Source organism: Condylostylus longicornis, unplaced genomic scaffold (assembly GCF_029603195.1).
Source record: "Condylostylus longicornis isolate FDR11 unplaced genomic scaffold, ASM2960319v2 ptg000031l, whole genome shotgun sequence".
Classification (NCBI taxonomy): domain Eukaryota; kingdom Metazoa; phylum Arthropoda; class Insecta; order Diptera; family Dolichopodidae; genus Condylostylus; species Condylostylus longicornis.
Window position 1 is genome coordinate 7,412,388 of NW_026578000.1, and position 21,385 is coordinate 7,433,772.

Sequence of the window (21,385 nt, forward strand, 5' to 3'; positions counted from 1 at the left end):
AATAACATTAACACATGCCTGGACATACATACATACATAGAACACTCTAATATTTTTATTTTGGATGCTTACTTCAAAAGTAAAAGTTTTATTCTTGTTTTTACATATAACGTATAATATGTACATATGTTTAATTCTTTTATAATATTTACCGGATATAAAAATAAATTCGACGACGGATAAGGAAAGAAGAAGCATATTGAGAATATTGTGTTGTAAAAACGAAATTTAAATTTATACAATGTTTATAAACATTTCGAATATTGAACTTTTTATAGTACTGTTTATTGAGTTTAAAAAGTATTATGTGGGTACCAGCTCAATCACACTGAACACAGCTTCAAACAACTTGGATTTGACCTGAGTCTATTGGAGCGGAACCAATACCGTTCTACTATTTCAGGTACAACTGCGGCAGTCCAACTAATGTCTCCAGAGTACTCATTAGAGCCGTCCGCATTACTCCATACACACAGCCATATGTTCCACCTTGCGGCACCACACCACAGACGTATAAGTGACGAAGTTTTGCCAAAAAAACTCTTACACGTACACAAGGCTATCGCTGGTCTTTCGATTTCCCTGTCGATATGAGTATTCCAGAATGGCGATCATCACCAAAAACAATGTGAATTTAATACTTTCAATATTTAAATTCACCATTTTCTATAGATCAAAATTCAATTAAAAAATATAATAGTTAAATAGAAATATTAATTTCAATCCAACAGACTTTCAGTTTTTGTTTAAATCATTGAAAATATTCACCACAAATGACTGTCAAAGATAATTTACTTAAACTTAATTTACCCCGAAATCACTACCACGGTCATAAAGATTTGTCGTCCTTAATATTTATTTAAGTTCGTAACCCGTTCGGAGACGGGAGATCAAACATGATTTTTGGTATTATGAAAAATATTGCAATAAAATTCACTTTACATATTCAAAAACTTTTCATATAAAAATTTTAATATTGTTGTATTTTTTCTCTCTTTTTAACAATTGTGAGAAATGATTAATCATTATGAATCATTTCCCATATGATTTTACCAAAAATAAATGATAATTTATTTTAGAAACGTGACGTTATTTCCTATGACGTGATTTCCTATTTTTATTAAAAAAGTTTCGATCAACATATTGGGAAACATTCTTGTTCAGTTTTTCTCTTTCTTTTTTTCATTTCTGTATAAATTTTTGTCACATTTACGAGAGTCTGACCTGCTTGCCCCCACTATAAGTATGGTTGGAATGCACCATGTTTTTTTCTTTATTTTTATTATTTTCCTTTTATACATCCGAACATTTGCTTTAATAAATTTAATTTGAATTTTAAAAATATTTTTACCATATATACCGACATACATTTTCGTTTAATTCTATACTAACGATGAGCTCATCTCGTATTAAGAATGCAATTTACATTCTTGTGCATTATAGAGTACAAGAAAATTTTAATTCTCTTGATTGTACATACAGACGAACAAATGTACTATAAATTTCTGTATGTATTTCGTTTAAATACACTTACATACGATATTACATGTACAATACTTTTATTTTACCCTATATTTTTATTATATTATAGTTTCATTAAATTTTAATATTGTCACCAGTTTTTTGTTTTGTTAAACATTTACATTTGCATATAGGACAAAGTAGTCGTTGTATTTATATTTATAATTATATGCAATTTTATTATTATTATTGAGGTGTTGAATGGTTGCTACTAAATGCATATAAATATTTTAACATTAATTTAAATATACTCGCTGGCAAAGTGTAGAAAACAAAAAAAAAAAAAAAAAGAGGAAGAAAAATAAAATAACGAGAGGACAGCGAAAGAATGATGCGTGCCTGACCTACCACCATCTAAACGTTATGTCATACAATTTAATATGCATACACGCATTTATGAATGTATGTAAATATATATGTACATATTGCTCTCCATAGTTTTATAATATAATTCTATTATATAAATAATGATAGAGTAAAATTATAGAACTTAGTTTGAAAATATGAAGTGTAATAAATCTTACTCACCGTTAATAATACAATAATAGAAAAAAATTTCGAAGTATTGTGAATGTACCGTAATTTTTACTGTTATACTAATGTCATGCTCATAAATTTTTTTTCGTTAAAACTGTTATACTCTTTGAAACTTGTTTTTTCATACTTGAAAAGTTGAGATTAATTTGATTCGATAGACGATAATCAATAAATTTCTCATTGATTTTGAAATTTTAAAAGAGAAAAAAATTTAGAAATTTCCCTTTTTTTGACAAAGGAAATTTTAGAATTCTGTTATCTAGGACAATATCAAATTAATTGAGAACGGCATTGAACTCATTTCAGCTTACAATTCAAGGCCAATTAATTACCGAAAGTTTTTTAATTGAACATTTCCGTTTTGTATCCTAAAGTAGACGGAACTCAAATATTACTGACAACATTTTACTTATCACAATTGTTGCTACATAATTTTCTGCTTTTAGCTCATTTTTGCAGTATTATGTAATTAGAGCTGCATATTTAATGTATATTATTTCATATTTCTGCATATATAGGGCCATATATACATGAATTTTAATCATGTTAAAATTCGCTTACATTTCTATACTTTATATACATATTCACTTTTCTTCTACACTAGACATGAACCATTTTTTTTTATTTTTTAACTTGATAATTTATGAGTGGTTTATTGAAAACAAGTGGAATATTATACAGTTTTACTAAGTTAACATTAAGGTACATAATATGTGGGGTTTTGTAATTTAACGCATATATTTTGTCATTCTATTTAATTTGTATAAAATGATTGTCAAATTAAGTCCAATAATGGCACCTATGTATATATATCATCTAAATCTATCTTAATGTTCATTATTTTAAAAAGTATACAGAGTATTTTTTTTTAGATTAATTTCTGATGTACTCATTTAATGTGTATATGCGTTTATGTACACATAGTACTTATAATTTTAAATATCTCAATGCTTAGCAACAATATAATGTATATGACCATAAAGAAAATTTCAAGTGGTTTACTTGTATGTAAATGAAGACATGGCATTATATTTACATATTTTGTCAGGTCATATCACTTAAGATTATTATTTTTATTATACATAATATAAAAGATTATACTTTTTTAAATATTATACACACTATATATCATACTTTGAGAGTGAAATACTTGCAATGTAAATTTAGGGAATTTTTCTCCAAATTTGAAATAGGGTTTTGTATATCGTAAATTGTGTTATGGCAACTCGCGTACTACTACGGCAACTGTATTGAACCACTATCATTTTCGTAGATACAGAGAGAAACACTTTACTATGTATACAAAATAGATGCAGGAAATTAAGATAGAGAACAAGAATTTTAATCAATATTATTAATAATTTTAGAATCTCATCACACTACAGCTGAAAGTTTGGCTTCGGTACCTGTTAAGAAAAAAATAATGTTTGATTTATTTAACCGAAAATGCGATTTTAAAATATGATCTCATAAATAAAATTGAATTTTGAAAAAATTTATTTAAATGAAAATTTGAATTTTTAAACAATTTATTATTTTTATTAAATTGGAAATTTTTAAAAGCTGAAATCACCCCAAAATTCAATTTTAAATGAATAAATTAAAATAATTTTTTTATCCTTCTAATTTTAACAATTTTATACAGACCTATATCGTATATTAATGTTAATTTGTAATCATTCATGTAATGAGATTTGTATGGTAATTTTATATAAGGATTTTGCTCTAAATATGCCTTACAAATTTGTTTATTTCACGCAATTCTTTGATTTATTCAAGTCATCCAATTATTAAAGTTACGTACAGTGGGTGAGTAACAAATTACTTTTAGAAATCTACTAGTATCCTATTCTTTTACGATATTTTATCTTGTCTTTTTTTTTGTTTCTTTTAAATATTTCATTTAATTCTCCAGACGATTATTAAATCCAAAATTAGAAAAAATATAAATTACTTAAATATATAAATTGATTTAAATTCACAATAAATTTAAAATTATAGTTATGTATACCAAATTTATTCATCCAAGAAATCGATTACCGTTTAATAAACAATCCAGCAGCCATGCCATTCCAGTTTTTTTTTTTTGTTTTGCAAAAATCTTTCAATCAATTTCAACCGCAGTAAAATTATTATTCACCTAAGGTTTCTACTATGGATGATGATTAAATATAGCGATTTATTTAATAAAATGAATAAATCAATTATCTGTTATACTGGTATTTATTATATAAAAAAAACACTTGTATAACTTTTAAAATTATAAAAATATTCAAAACATTTTTATAAATAATATTTCCGCTACAAAACTAATTTTTCATATCAATTAATTCGATTATATTTTGTGAGCGCGTGAAAATGTATATACATACATACGAGTACATACATATTATTATGTAGGTATGTTCGTAATAATATCGTATATAGTTGAAGAAAATAAAAAAAGAAAAAATTGAAAACGGAAATAGTGTAGTAATTTTATATATGTATGTATATAATTTAAATTTATATTATTAGTAAAAAACAAAAATGTCGTACGAGAGAGAGCGAGAGAAAAAGAGAGATTTTTTTTTTGTTTTTAATCTTTTTTAAATGAAAATTTTTTTATAGATTATTAATATTCTCTTTTCATATCGAACACCTAATAATATCTGTTTTTAGTCTGATCACTCTCTTAAAATAAATTGTGTATCAAAAAATTTAAAATATTTTAACATAAACTCGCAATTCTAGTCACAAGTTCAAAAATTACAACGTAAATGATTGTGAATTATGAGAAAAGTAATATCTCTCTCACGAAATATGTCTTGTATCAATTCTGAATTTCTTTTGATTGGCGAAATCTTTAAAATTAATAATTTTTTCCCAAATTTTAAACATAATAGGTCTGTTTGGAATAAAACTTGAAAAAAGAGAAACAATAATGAAATTTCTCACAAAAAGAAAAAAAATTCTCATTACAAAAAATCATAAACGAGATGGAAAACTTGAAAAAAACTTTTAAAAAATTTATAAATATGCGCTAATCGTCTAATTTAAAAGTACTCGTATTTATCAAACATAAACAAATATTTTTTGGTTATAACCAAAAACCGAAAATTTTGATTTTGGATTATAAAATTGTGAGACTTGGAAAAAAGCATTTGTGGACCCATTTAGGTTATTGAAAAATATGAAAAAAAGTTCTTGTTAATGAAATTTTTTTTTTTTCGAAAATAAAACCTTTTGACATAACCAAGAAAAAGATATATTTCGACAGCTACAAGATTTTAAAAGTTTTTAAAACATTAGATTTATTTTACACAAAACTTGAAAAATTTTTAAACATTGAAAAAATCAAAATGTCATCATTTTCTCTCATTTTTTTTTTAAAAAAAGTATTATCCCAGACACTTTTTAAAAACTTTCTTATCCCAGACAGACCTAATATCTATGTCAAATTTTCAATTCAATGCTGTCGTTGGTGGTTATATAATTATAATTTTCGTTATACTTTTTCTGTTTTGAAGTTAATGGTTTTACTTTTATAATTGTAAAGTAAACAATATTCGAGAACAGCTAAGATGGGAAAAATTTTAAGAAATTGCCGAAAGATGGCGTCTTTTATACATATGTACACTATAACTACTATCCTATACACATTTTTTACATTGTCAAACGTAAAAAATCAAAATTGTATCTCTATTGATACAACATTTTTAATTTATTCAAAAACTATTAAAATTATAAATGTTTTACATATATTAGAAAATAAAAAAATAAAAAAAAAAAAAAAATAGCGAAAAAATTAAAATGATAAATGATTTTACATGCTATGTTGATTCTCTAAAAATTATGTAAATAAAAAAAAAATTATATTTGAAAAACTAGTAAGAAAATTACAAATTTTTTTCGTTTTTTTTTTTTCTTCAAACTTTTTTTTTATGAATGAATAAATGAATGAAAATTAAAAATAAAAAAAACGAGAACACAATAATAAAATCCAACACAAAACAAACCCATTAAATAATTTTTCCAACAAAAATATTTCATCCATATTATCTAGTACTACAAAGCGAAAAAAAATAATAATAAAAATAAAAATTGTTTTGAAAAAAAAAATATCACAAAAAAAATGTAGTAGTAGTAAAAAAAATAATACACACGCGAAAAAAATACTCTAAAACCGCTAAAAAATATTTGTAAAAATTAAAAAAAAATCAGCAAGAATAAAAACAAAATCTTATTTCAGTCTAATAAGCAGTTTACTCGCACACACATTTGTACTCGCCCATTATGTAAAAAACATTTATGGCGGATAGTGTACGTAAAAATAGTAAAAAATATTAATAAAATACAATATAAACTCTAGTTCTAGCCCCATTACGATAGTGAGAAATTAAAGAGGTCAACAATTTCATTTGTCAAAAAAAAACAAAAAAAAATATTCGTAAACAAAATAATTATAATTACAAGAACGGCAAAAAATAATAACAATAACAAACCCACATACATAAGTATTTGTTTTTTTTTTTTTTATATTTAATATTTAACGGTATATTTTAGGTTTTTTTTTTTATTTATTCATTAATATGTTATCTACTATGACATTAATAAATAGAGGTGTTCCATTTCAATTGACGTGTAATAAGAATTGTGACAAACTTGTATGATAGAACTTAGACGTGGAAAAGATAATAATGAAAATATTGTTCTAATATGAAAAATACCTTAATTGATTTTTGATATTTATAATTTAAGAGTAATTATAAACCAAGGGCAAATAACATAGAACTATTTTAATTGAATATCAAACACATTCAAACATTTGATTACCGAACTAAATTGTGTTCTATTATTTTCAAAGAATATTACTCAATATGAGTAAAAATTACAAACTGTATGATTGCTGCATTTCATGCAATCATACATTTAGATAAAAACGTATTGAATATATGTTTAAACAAGCAATCAAACAGTTGCAACACTACAAATTGTATGTCTAACTGAGCTCTTATGCATTATTTTTCCAGTAAATATAAAATTGCTCGATATTTATCTGCTCAGATAATTTAATACGTAAATAAATACATAAATGTGATAAATATACGTGCATATAGATCTATATACATATACATATATACATATATGATCATCTTAATATGAAGTTGTATGTACATATGTAAGTGTATATAAAAAATTTTTTATCAAGCGAACGCAAAATTCTATGTTGAAAAAATAAACCGAAAATTCATTTTATATGACGTAACAGTATGATTAATGAATCTCCTTGGGCAACTCATATGCGGTACTTGCATAAGCAAACAAAGAGACGTAATTTTTTTTTATATATAGAAGCCATCACTTATGCCCATAATTCATAGTTAAACAAAAATAAAAATAAATTGGATATCTTACATAGACATCAAATCCTTGATTTTAATAAAATGACAACACAAAAAAAAAAAAACAGAAATATTAACAACACAACCACAATAAACGATAATAAACAAAAAAAAAAACCTTCAATACTTCGGGGGCTTCAAAAACAAACTTGAATAGCTTATCGATAAATCTAAATAAAAATTTTTCTCATACTCTCGCACTTTCAATTTAAAAACAAAAAAAAATCCGATTTCATTCATTTATTTTTCTGATTTTTTTTTTTTCAAGTTTTTATGTCTAGATTATTTTCGCTGTCTGAAAATCATTAAAGACCATATGATTTTCTCTTTTAATTGTTTTGGTTTTTTGCAGCAATAATAAAAAAAATGCAATTTTCATTAAAACATGCTATCAACTTTTGTTCTTATTATTATTGTTTTTGTCTCTTTCTCTTGTATTTTTTCTCTATAAAAAACTTACCCACAAATCGTATTTAAAACCACTTAACACCTAGCATTACACCAACAAAAATTTTATATTTGAACAGCAAATAATGTAGGTATTGCTAAATTCTTTTACAAAATACAAATTCTCTCTTTTTATTATAAAAAATACGAGACCTGAGTTGCTTCATTCCTTTAATTTAAGGTTGCTGCGTGAATCCTTCTCATTTAATTTTCAATTACTTGTATTTATGTACTGAGTCTATAGAGAGTACAATTTGCAAAAAAATAAAAATAATAAAAAAAAATAATAAATTAAATTATTCAGTCAACCAAGCGATAAATAATAAATGAATTTAAAGTGAGTGAATTTAAAATGAGGGGTTCATTCCAATCGTATAATTGCTATCTCCCCAAAAAAAAAAAACGTTAAGTAAATTTTCAAAAGAAAGAGAAACAAGTAGTCATAATAAGAAACAACCATATATTCAATGTGTGGAGATTTTTTTTTTGTTTTTTTTTTTTTTGTATAATTTTCTTTGTTTACATTTCATGTGCTTACTCATATTTTATAGTCCTTTGTTTAAAATTATGTTCACCCCATTATTAGTACATTATAGTGGCAGTAGAGAATTTTGGTGTAATAATATGCAGGACAAAAATTACGATACATATTTATGTAAGAATTTATGTATGAATAAATAAATATAAAGTATGTTATACATATAAGTGAATATATTTTCCAGTCAAGTTAAATGATTTTGCACAACTATAACATCATGTCATGACCTCATGTTGACTCTACAATTTTCTTGCCCCATCGGATTTTCACTTTCTGTGAGAATGAGAAACAAAGAATTTTGATTCAAAAATTTCCCCGCGTTTCTCTCATTCTATGTAATAATTTTTTTCTCATTGATATAAAAATATTATTAGTAAACAATTAGTTAGTTAAACTAGAGATGTTAAAAATTGGTTCCTCATGCAGAACAGTTTAAATTGGTAGATTTCTGTTCATCATTTTACAAATTTATATACAATAGATTGTTTCTTTTTCTTCGTATTTCTTTTAATTGATAAGTGATTAATAGTATAAGCTTGGGATTTTCTTCTTTAATATCATTTTCTGTTATCTATTCCAAATCTAGAGCTAGACACATAAATTATTTTGCTATTAAGTATATACATATACAGTTCTCCCCGGTTAATTGAACCGAGAAAAGTTGCACACTTTTTGTATCAATTAAGCGGGTAAATCAATTAAAAAAATCCCGTTTAATTGAACAATTGGTGCAATAAAACGAATTTTTTTAACTGAATCGTTTACGCATGAAAACGAATACTCGCTATTGAAGATCAGGCGCAAAAACGAATTTGATCCTGCTACTGCATAAAATTAATAAAAACAATAGGAAGCATATCCTATTACATATACTTATCAAAATATCCTAGGTAAAAAGCTATATTTAAAATAGGGGATACACTAATGAAATACTAAAACTCAAATTTTTTTTTATTTCAAAATTTAAAAACTTAAATTTTTCTTTATTTCAAAATTTTAAAACTTAAATTTTTCATCATTTTAAATCCATCTAAGTAATGTAACTGTGAATTCAAATTCAAAATATGTAAACCATAATATTTTTATATCACATAACATAACAAAAATTAAAAATAAATATTTCATATTACAAAGAAAACAAAATATTTCATACGTTATATCTAATTTTTCAATAAATTTACTATTGCTAGTTTAACAACAACAAATAGAATAAACAGGTCAATAAACAGGGGAATTTTTCACAGTTTTTATAAGGTAATACCAAAAAAAGAGATTCATTTAAGCGAGTTGTTCAATTAAACGGGACTCAATTAAACGATGTTATTCATGTATATTTTAATAGGGATTTAAAGTTGCCTTAGTTTTTCGTTCAATAAAAGGGGAAAATCAATTAAGCGTGGTGCATTTAACCGGGGAGAACTGTATGCATTTGTAATAAACAAATATCTGATCGTTTATATATACGTATATATGCAATTTTTTTGCATTGTTTTGTACAGTTTGGCGTTGTATAACACTTATAATGATTATTTTTTGATGATAAAAATTTTTCCAAAGAAATTTTCTTATTAAGGGGTGCCTGATTTAAAAAAAAAATTTGAAAATTTATAAATTTAATTTATCAGTTAATTAAGAGGGGATAATAAACTGTACTCGTATAATAGAATAGGAAAAAAGAGACAAAGTGTATATTATACAAAATATTAATTGGATTTTATGTATTCTTTATTAAGTATATGTATGTGCTTTCTATCGTACTATAAAATACCCATATATTTTTTCAGATATATGTATGTATGTATATATGTAGATTTATTCAATAATAACAATTATATTATTTGAAAATATAAGGGTATATCTTAAACGCTAATAGAATGAATAATATTTTAAGGGTGTTGATAATAATTTTGATTTCTAAAATATAATATTATTATAGTAGACTATAAAAGTAAAAATAATATTATAATTATATAGAATTTATTAAGGGGAAAAATATTGGAAATTAGGGGTTAATGTCAAATGTATGTAAATAAATGTAGATGTATAATAAAAATAAAAAATATAAATATAAGGAAATACATAATTCAAAACGTGTTCAATGAATAATGAATTCTGAATAATTGAAGAGAACACGTGCATAATTTGTATGTTGATACATGTGTAAAATATTTTATTTATTTTCTCTTATATATACATATATATGTTATTGAGATGTGTATATATCTAATGCAATATTTAAACGATGATTAATTATGTTATACTTATACTCGTATAGTATATGATCATAAACAGTATACGTAACATAATTTTTTATTTAAAAAGCAAACTGTACTTTTTAACTGTAATATTTATTTGTTAACTTATATAAAATAATAATGCACAAACAAAAAGGAAAAATCAATAAAAATCCTTATTTATTCATACAAAAAATTTAACTTTAGTTTAATTTTAATTTTTCAGAAAAATAACAAAAATTAAAAAGAAAATATTTCTCAAATTATGCGGGTATTTTAGAAATAAAAATAATTTATTACTGCAGTAGTTGAATAATTTTATGAAAACTAAAAAGAAAATAAAAATTAAAAAAAAAAAAGAGATAGAAAATTATAAAATATGAAAAATTTTGCATTGTCTATTCGAATATTTTTATTAAAAGTGAATTTAAATTCTGAAATTTTAAAGAGGAATTTGTAAATTATTGATGCAGTAGTTTTCAATATAAACTTTTCTGTAGTCGGCTGCATTTATCACAATCAGAAAATAAAATCAATTCGGTATTTTGAGTGGTGACCAAAAGTGGTGAAATTTACGCTGAAAAATATTGTGAAATTATCTTATTTTTTTTCTCAATTTTTTCAAATATATAGCTACGATCTCTTGAAATCTTATGCAACTGACATGCAGATGTCACTGACTACATTGCTAATTAATACGCTCATAGTTTGTAAGTTTTGAGGCAGATTATAACTTTTATTGAAATTTTGATGAATTTATATTGTATTTCAGAAGATTAAACAAATTTCTAGAAAGGCCAAATTTAGAAAGATTGAACTAAAAAAATATTTAACAAATTTTAAAAATGTTATTTATAATTACAAATACTATTGTGGACAAAAATCTCTGTTATTTATAAATATTTCAATTAATAGAATTTACTGTACTTATATTTCGACCCTCATAAAAATTATCAAAAGTGAAATAAAGAGGTGAAAAAATAAAATTACTCAGATAACAATCAAAAACTAAAAAAAAAAAATTTCTTTTAATTTTGTAAGGTATAGTTTATTTTTTCCTCTCATTACGATAATTACAGGTACTTGAAGCGAGTACTTCTCTAATACACAAAGGGTTATACAATGTTAACAGCACAACAAAGTATAAGAATGTTCATTAATTAATAGTTATAAAATACTTAGAATGTTTTTAAAAAGAATAAGCTTTGCAAATATGAGTATTTTCAATTCTATGGTAACAAGCAACATCTGCTTAATTAATTATTATATATTAGAACTTTCCACAGTGTTAGTCTCTATTTTTTTCGCAATTTCTAGTAAGAGTAAAAAAGATGCCACTCTTTTTTTTAATCTCAAATCTAAAATTTTGAAATTGATTCACTCGAAACAAGTTTTACCTTTCAATTTAGGCATTTGTTTTTTTTTTTCTGAAAGCCACAGAATTATTTTATTTGTTCTTTTACCGTTTCTCTCATGTCAATTCTCTCATTACCTCATTATAAGGTGATTTTGTTGCTGCCATGGCCACCTCATATTACTGCCACCTTACTTGTGTTACGTGTAAAAATATTTAAGTGAAATTTTTATTTTTGTCTTTTTTATTTACAATCAAGGTGTTAAACTAAAAATAAAATTACAAAAAAAAAAAAAGGTTATATTTACATTTTTCTTTTTTTTTTCGTTTCGTTTCATCTCTAAAATCAGAGTGAACAAGATAAATAGAATTTTGCCTTTTGTTTTTTTTTTATTCTCAAAATCTCTTAAGAATGTCACTCGAACTTGTTAATTTTTGCTTATAAACTCAGTTTTTCTTTTTTAAAAAAAGAATTTTTCTCTCTGCTTTTTTTTATAACAATAGAAAAAGTTTATTTTTCTTGATCTTTTCGTCCGTTTCTCTCTTTGTTATTTTTTCTTGTTGTTGTTGTTTTTATTATGTTATTCTCCTTGAAATAGTTTTTTAATATAATTTTTTTTCATAACAAGATTGTTAGACATGATGACTTCGGCTATGACTCATGCAATTGTCATTTTTCTTTTTTTAATCTTTCGCTTTTTTTTTGTTTTCGTTTTTCACTCTACCTCCTTTTTCTCGTCCTTCTTTGGAATTTTCATGTTGATTTTTTCTTTTGTTGCCTTTTTTAGTCATTTTCGTCATATTGTATAAAAAAATATTTGTGCATATATTTGTATTGAGTCTATGTATAATACATTCATTTAATATGTATGTATCGTATAATTTGTTTGCAAGTGTACAAAGAAAAATATGTAGCACAGTGTGTATGTATGAATATCTGAAAAAAAATTAAATAAGGATATTTTGCTGTATCCTTATGTTTTATATTTATACTTGATATTTAAAATGATAAGCCGCAAAGTATAAAACGTTAAGTTATTTTTGTTCGTTTTACGAATGCAAATACCCAAACCTATAATCCAATTTTTTTTTGTCTGTTTGGTCGTTATTTATCATTTTTTCTATACGTTATTTGTTTCTAACAAAAAAAAAAATACCAAATGTTGACTTGCAAAGGACATCATTCCTTTTTGCCTTTTACATAATTTTTCTTTTTTTTATATATATGTATATGTATAACAGATGATAGTTATTTATTAGATAAATGCCCACATCTCCCTTCTTATATTGTATTAAAGAATCCAACACAGAAAAACAAAATGCTTTTTAATACAATAAAGAATGTATAGAATGGCGAACAATAGAAATTATGTAAAAAAAATCACGTTTTATTCATTATGCGGTAATGAAGGCTAATGTATCACAAGTAAAAATTATGTAAAAAAGATTGTAATCACAAATAACATAATCTTTCTGAAACTAAGTTAAATTAGGTTTGATAAGTTTTTTTTTTTTCTTTGAATTTCAGAAATATTTTCGAATAAATTATCTTAGATTTTTCGAAGATTAATAAAATTGAACATAATATAATAATTGGTAAATTAATAATATTAGTTGGCCATTAAAGATTTTTTTTTTATTATCGTTCAAACGTAAAATATGTAGTTGATATCATACAAAATGTTTGAACAGTAATAAAAATATTCCTATAAATATGCAATTATATAATTTATAGATTTACCTTGGTTTCGAAAAGGTACCCTAGATAAGACACCAGAAATTTAGGGAGGGTAACACAATTGATTCTCAAATCCGTTGATTTTGAATCATCCGTGTCATACAATCAATGTACTACTAAGTTTTCATTTGAGCTCATAAGTGCACAATCTCACATACTCCTATGAATATTAAATATTTTGTAATAAATTTTTTAATTGATTGATTATTTTTATTTATTTCTACATTTTAATTAAACAATAAAATTATTTTTATTTTTTATATTTACTTACATTAATCATTGCAAGAGTAATCAAATTTCATTTAATTGTTCAATACATTATTTACTTATACTCGTATATAAAAATCTTAAAAAATTTCTTGGAAGATGCAATGTGCCAAACATTTTATTTTTCCAAAATAATCTTTTCCCTATGAAATCTGTAAAACGCAATAAAACATATGATTCTGCATATGAAGAGGAAAAAAACTCATATGCATTCACATAACATTGTGAGAAAAAAGGAAAACTATATTTTATACAAAATGTTGCAAAATTTATTTATTTGGTTTCTTTTTTTTTTTCTGCACTATTTTACTATATTATTTTATGATGAAATTAAGAGATTACGTAAATTATGACGTTTGTATAGATGAATAAAAATACTATATACATATGTACATACATACATACATAAATATCATTTTTTTTTCGAATGTTAATTTCGAATTTTTTTCGTTTTTCAAATGCGTCATAAATTTATTGAATTATTTTGTCTTTTTTAAAAATTTATCATATTGGTATTTTGTTGTTTTGTATTAAATTTTTATTTTATAATTGGATTTTCGAATTTTTAAAATTTTCCAAACAAATTTAATATTGTGCTCAAATACAAACTACTACAATTAATCGTCAAACAATGAACTAAACCCAAAAATTAATGAGAATATTTAACAATATCATACACTCTTTCTAAACTCTCCTCAAAATTATATTAGATATTCTCATTGTACCTACTTATTATTTTATTCAAACAACGTAATAGGTACCAATTCATATTAAAACTCTTAAAATAAAATTAAACTTTTCAAGTATATACATATATATATATAGTATATATAAATTTCCCAATGGCAATTTGAAAATGAATTTTCTCACACTTTATCAAAATATTTGTTTGATGTTCCCTTCCCGTTGATTTTGTAGGAGAAAGAGAGAGTAAGTTATGAAAATAATTTCAAAATTTCAATATTTGATTTTCTCATATTCATAATATCGTAATATACATATGTTATTAATAACGTCTACTCATACTCGTGTTTTGTGAGCATTGCAGTGAAGAAAACCGCAAATTCTGTTATGTTTCAAAAGAAAAAACCGTAAATTTTATTGTAAAATTGCATATTTAATTTTTATTATGTACATATGTACATTAATTGTATTATTTTCAAAGTACATAATATGTATATGCACTTATTTATAATTAAATAATAATAGATATTGTACCTGAATAGCAATATTCATTAAATTACACAAATATTTATTTAAAAAAGAATATTAATCTCTTCGTATTTGGATACATAATATACGCATTGAGTAAATATAGAATGCCAACTCCTTTTTTTTTAATTTATTGTAAATGCATTTTAAAAAACGTTCTCAATCATATTGAAATTTTCGAATTTTTCTATTTTTAATCAAAATCAATCTGAAAATTCCAAAAACAAATCATATTGAATCTTTGACGTTGGGAAATCTTTTTTTTTTACATAATTAAAAAATAAATTTTTAATAAATTCGAATGTCAATGAGTGTATACAAACTACATATGGGCTTATGTATACATAAAACGCTTTATATACGCATTTAACAAACATGCATACATAAAGTGTATAGTTAAAATATTTGATGAGCCTATATACTTAGTTTATTTGAAAATTTGAAAATAAAGCAAAGCATATGGAGTTTATATAAGAATCTCATGTTCAAAAAGAAGCCGCTTCAGTTTTTTTTTTTTTATGTATCCTTAAATGAAAAATTCCTTTCTGCTTTTTTTTTAGCTTTTGCCTTTTTTTTATTTTAGGCGGCAATTTTTGATTCTGCGTAGTTTTGCATTATCTTTCTAAAAAAAAGTTATAAAATATTCTTAAAATTGTTAGCATATTGTTACAATAATTTTACTTTGAAATATTCGACAAATTTCTAAAAAAAAAAAAAAAAAAATTGGATTTTGTTAGAATTTAACAGTTTCTCTCCCCCCTCTCTTCTGCTCTTCCTCGCTCTAGAAATTTTTCTATTTAATAATTGTAGCAGTTCTATTTTTTAATGTTTTTTTGCTTCTCTTTTTTAATTAACTTTTTTTTGCCTTTTCTACAATTTTGCTCCAAAAAAAAAAAATGTTTTTTTTTTGAGTTATTGGGAAAGGGTAGAAAATTTTCTAAATTTCATCTTTATTTTTGTATGATTTTTTTTTTTGTAAAAGTTCTTTACACTTTTCTTTGTTAGGAAAAAGAGAGAGAGCAAAAAATAAGGGGTTGCATTTTGTTTAAAAAAAAAAATTGAGGGTAAAGGGTAACCAAATGACTGAAAATTGCAATAAAAACATTAAGTATTAAAATAAAAAGTAATGTTTATGAGAGAGAGAGAGAGAGAGCGAAAGAACTAGAGTATGTTAAATGAGAATTTGAGAAGTTATTACTTACTGCTCGCCGTTCTCTATTTTTGGTAAAGGTAAATATTTCATTCTCTATTCTTCGTAATGTTTTTGAGTTTCTTTTTCAATTTCAACGAAAAGTGGAACGATTTAAATATTAGTCAAAAACTTACAATTGCATACCATAAAAATGATGTAGTTACATAATTTATACATATATAGCATATGTACATAACGTATAATTTTATAAACACAAATACGTTATCTAATGCGTAATTTATTTGAAATCATATTGTATAATTAGTATACCACTATGATTTTGTGTTTAGTATAGTTATTCCATAACTATTCTTTTCTATTTTTTCGGAGATTTATTCATCCTTTGAAGGAACACAACCAATATAACATTATTTAAATTCTTAAATATTTCACATGAAATTTTAAAATTATGGTGAGATAAGCAGGTAACTCTAACTGTAGAAATAAAAATTTTTTAGTTGACTCAAAAAAGAAAATAGTTAAAATTTTCCAGTTTTTCATCTCATATTCCAATAGAATCTACATTTGCACATACGTATAACACTATATTTACCTAGGCGTATACATAAACGTACATCTCTTTATGTATATACCTACGTATGTATAATGTGACTCTTATGCTTTTAAAACTTCTTATATTTTATAAAAAAAAAAAATGTTCTTAAAACAAATTTTTTTTGCTATTATACAGAAATTTTTTGGATCGATAATTTTGCTATGGTAACTGTTATACCAATACATTGACTTCTTTTACATTATATTAATGTGAACCTATAAATATGCAAGTATGTATGTATGTATATATGACATTGTGTATACAATTTTGTTGTTCCTCTTTTTCTGATAAAAAATGAGTCTTTCTATTTCCAACAACTTTTTTAATTTTTTTTTTATACTCATTTTGTAATATGCGCCTTTCAATATGCGCAAAACGTAAAATTAATGTAAAAAAAATGAAACAAAAAGCATAAACTTTTATTTCATTTTAATTTTTTATTTATCCTTGTACTTTTTTTTATGTTTTTTTTTTTATGCTTGCTTCTTTTAAATCACTTGTCCTACGTGAGTCAGTAAGAGTATACCATAATATATTTGGTTTTATAGTATATTACATACATCTGCACGTATTGCAATTTTAACATTGAACAGATAACATAACATGAGGGTAATAACATCATAAGTTGTTGTTGGGTGTCCTTTAAGTGTTAGGGGGAAGAGAGATATCTGGAAAATAAAGAGAAAAAAAATTTATTCCTATTTTTTTTTGTCTTATTTCTGTTTGGTAGATATTTTTGTTTTTGCATTTGAAATACGCCGTGTAGTCGTGGGGGGAGGGAGAGGAAAAAAAAAAGAGGAGAACTAAGAAGAATAATAAAATTGAAATGTTGGGAAATGAAGATAAAGGTGAAACGATTACCAAAAGACATTGATAAAGCAGCAAGGAATTTTGAAAGGAGAAGGGGGAAGAAATAGCGCGACAAAAAAATACATACACACATAGATAAGTGAATTTCAAAACTAAAAGCCAAATTTGTTTTTATTTTGAAATTATAGAGAAGAAAAAGAAAAAAATTGTTACCATGAACTACAATGAACGGTTCTTAATTGTTATTTTATAAAAATAAAAATAAATAAATAATTTATTCAGTTATTCAAGTTTTCTTTTTTACTCTTCAATTTTCTCAACTTTGAACTATTTTCTTTTATGTGCACTTATTGTGATTTTTGACAAATTTTCGATTCGAAATTGAGTATTTGAGTATTTTTAATTTTTTTTTCACAATTTCCCTCTTTTATTCGTTATTCATTTGTCGTCCTAATGCTGTTGCTTTAAAAAATGCCGTTTGGCAATCTGATAGTGCTACCGTTGTGTATGTTTTTCGCAAATGCAATTTTTTGTTTTCGCAAAATGCAAAAAAGAAAGTTTTAGCATGTGTGATAAAAAATTTAATCTGTCTGTCTAATTAATAATCACTTAAGTATATAGAAAATTATACATGATAATAATAAAAGAACGTAAACGATAAATATTTGTGAAAATATTTTATGCACAGTCATAATTCATTTGAACAGTCATATACCTTTTGTAGATTTAGAAAAATATCTTGGAGATTTTCTTCATTTCACAACAATAAACATTGAATGAAGAACAACGCCACCAAGGAGTTTTAGAACATAATTAAATTTACATATTATACACATACATTGTATTTACAGTATTATGTAAAAAACTTTTTAATGAAATTATGTAAAACGCATATATTTCAAAGTATATTATTATTTATTAATAAACAACATGTATTGTAGCTTTAATATCATTTTTTTTTCTTATTTTCTTATCTACTTTTCATAAAAAAATTAATACATGCTACTAACGCAAATGAATAAAAGAAAATAATATTTTTCTTTGCTTTAATTCTCACTCACTCAAGTCTAGTCTGAAAATTTTCCTTTATTTCTATTATTTCTATGTTATACCACGAACCAACACCTTATTTACTCCCGCTCCTTTTATTTTCCTTCTGTTTCTCTTTTAACTATTTTCTAATGACAAGATTGTCAGAAATTTAATAAAAAACGAATTTCATGAGAAAAAAAAATGAATTACGGAGAGGAGGAGAATGGTGGTAACAAATACATCGCGCCTTATCTCTTCTTATATAATATGCTTGAACACGTTTTCGAACAACAAAAATTTTTGACAGTTTCTTCTTATAATTATAATAAAAATTTTATTATATATGAGAGGATGCTTTGCATTTTTATTCACTTATATTTAGTAAATTTTCTCAATTTTTGCATTTGTAAATTTTTTTCTTTGGCTGTCTGTTCTTCTGTATAAAGTAGAACTTTTTCTTTTAATACATTTGCTTAATTTTCAAAATTATTAGAGAGATACAAAAATTATTTTGGAGAGACAAAACGATTTTTAGCATTCCATTTAAAAATCCAAAAGACCTTACGTTTCTAGGAATATATGAAGATGAGAGTTAATTGGGGTCCGAAATATCTTATAAAAGCGTGAAACATCTCACATTTTGCAATTTTACATTAAAGTTAAGCCAAAATTTGCTATTTATCTATGTTACTGCAAGCATAGGATATACTTTTTCATATATCTTTCAATAACTTTTATTCATGGATAAAATAGTTCCACTTAGAAAATGTAAGAAATTATCAACGGAAATGTGCTTCTTATACCAACTTTTCATTTATTTCTAACTGTTTCTTCATTCTTTTATTTGAGCGCGCGTTTGTTTTATCATTCTGTGTTTTTGGAGAATTGCAGAAAATATTTTCTGCGGGCGCAATATCCGTTGGACTACAAATGCAAATAAAAAAAGTTTTAACTAACGCGATTACTTTTTTTTGTCAATTTTATTTACCGGCTACTGTTAAATAATGATAACAAAACAAAGAAAAATTGAGATAACCTGTTTAATACTTTAAATTGATTATAAAAACGCAAAGACAAAAGTAAAATTACAAAGAGAAGGCAAATAAAATGAATAACTGCAAATAAGGTGTGATTAAATTTGGTAAAACAAATTTCTCAAAAGAGAATATTGATAAAATTTGATAAAATCTGTAACCAAAAAAAAATTGAAAAAAATTTAATTTTCCATAATTACAGGGGAAAAATTGAGACTAAAGCAAAAACAAAAATAATACCAAAATTTGTTTAAAATCATAAAAAAAAATTTTTTAATCATTATTCCGTGTTGGAATTTTGAACTATTAAATTTGAGTAACCGTATTTGTACATTTGTAAATTTACGGTATTTGTACAGGTAATGTCAATTTTTTTTTCCTTCAATTGTTTGTCGTGTTGAATTGTCACACAGAAAGATAAAATTATGTCAAAAAAATACATAAATATTTTTAATAAACTTAATAAAAATATTATTGATAACCTTCCGAATTTTTCCGAATAATTCGCTTTATAATTAAATCTGAAAATAAATTATAAAATAATAATTGAATTTTATTCCAATATTAATTGAAATGGAAATGATTATTTGTGACATTGTTTGTACGTTAAAAACACGAACACGAAAATTAGCAAAAAAATTTATTAAATTAAAAGTGACAAATGGAACTCTCTTCAATATCAAAATATTTTCGAATATTATGTACACGTGTTTCTATCAAAGAGAGGAAATACTTATAAAGAGAAAAAAAAACACCAGAAAATTTCATTTAATACCTTTAACTTTTTTAAGTGTTCTAAATGTTCTAATATTTTTCTAATAATTTTGATATTGTTTAAAGGACGTTTCAACGTAGCTAGTATTTCTAAGTATCTATATTTTTCAATAGAGGAAAGAAACATTGGGACTGTCCTTGTCTTATCATTTCTTGATTTTAATGTATTTAAAAAAAATGCTTCTGTTTTTTCTCTTGCTGTTTTTTACTCTCAAAAATAGAATTAACTTTTTTTTCCTATAATCAAAATAATATAATTTTAACCTACGTACTTAAATAAATATTATTAATATAGAAAAAGAGAGAAGAATAAGAAGAAATTAAAAAACACTGTTGTTATCATTGCTGTATACTGTTGCTATTTCTGGAATATTATGTGGGTAGGATGACAAAAGACAGAAAACAGATGACGATGTTTGCGGAGAGAGGGAAACAAGTGAAGGAAGTTAATATAAAATTTTCGATTTTATTATAATGTGGTTGTATTTTCATTTAGTTGTCATTTCCTCATTGTTTTTTTTTGTGTATGCAACCTCTAGAGAGTATAAAAAAGAATGTGAATTTAAATGAGTGGTTAAAAGGATAAATATTGTACGTGTTAAATTAGGTTAATTAAAAAATAAGACCTGTAAAGTAAAAAGTAAAGTAAAAATTACATAATACATAATATTCATTTATTTACAAATTTAAAATGAAAATATTTTTATATATTATGTTCCTTAATTATCATTAATATCATTAATGAATATTGTAAT

General features: G+C 24.0%; 1 protein-coding gene across 2 annotated transcripts in view; it reads left to right on the forward strand.

Annotated features, from left to right (window-relative positions):
* The window catches only part of LOC129608552 (helix-loop-helix protein 11-like), an 82,402-nt gene that overhangs the window by 27,393 nt on the left and 33,624 nt on the right, over positions 1–21,385 (forward strand). The gene's annotated exons all lie outside the window — the stretch shown is intronic.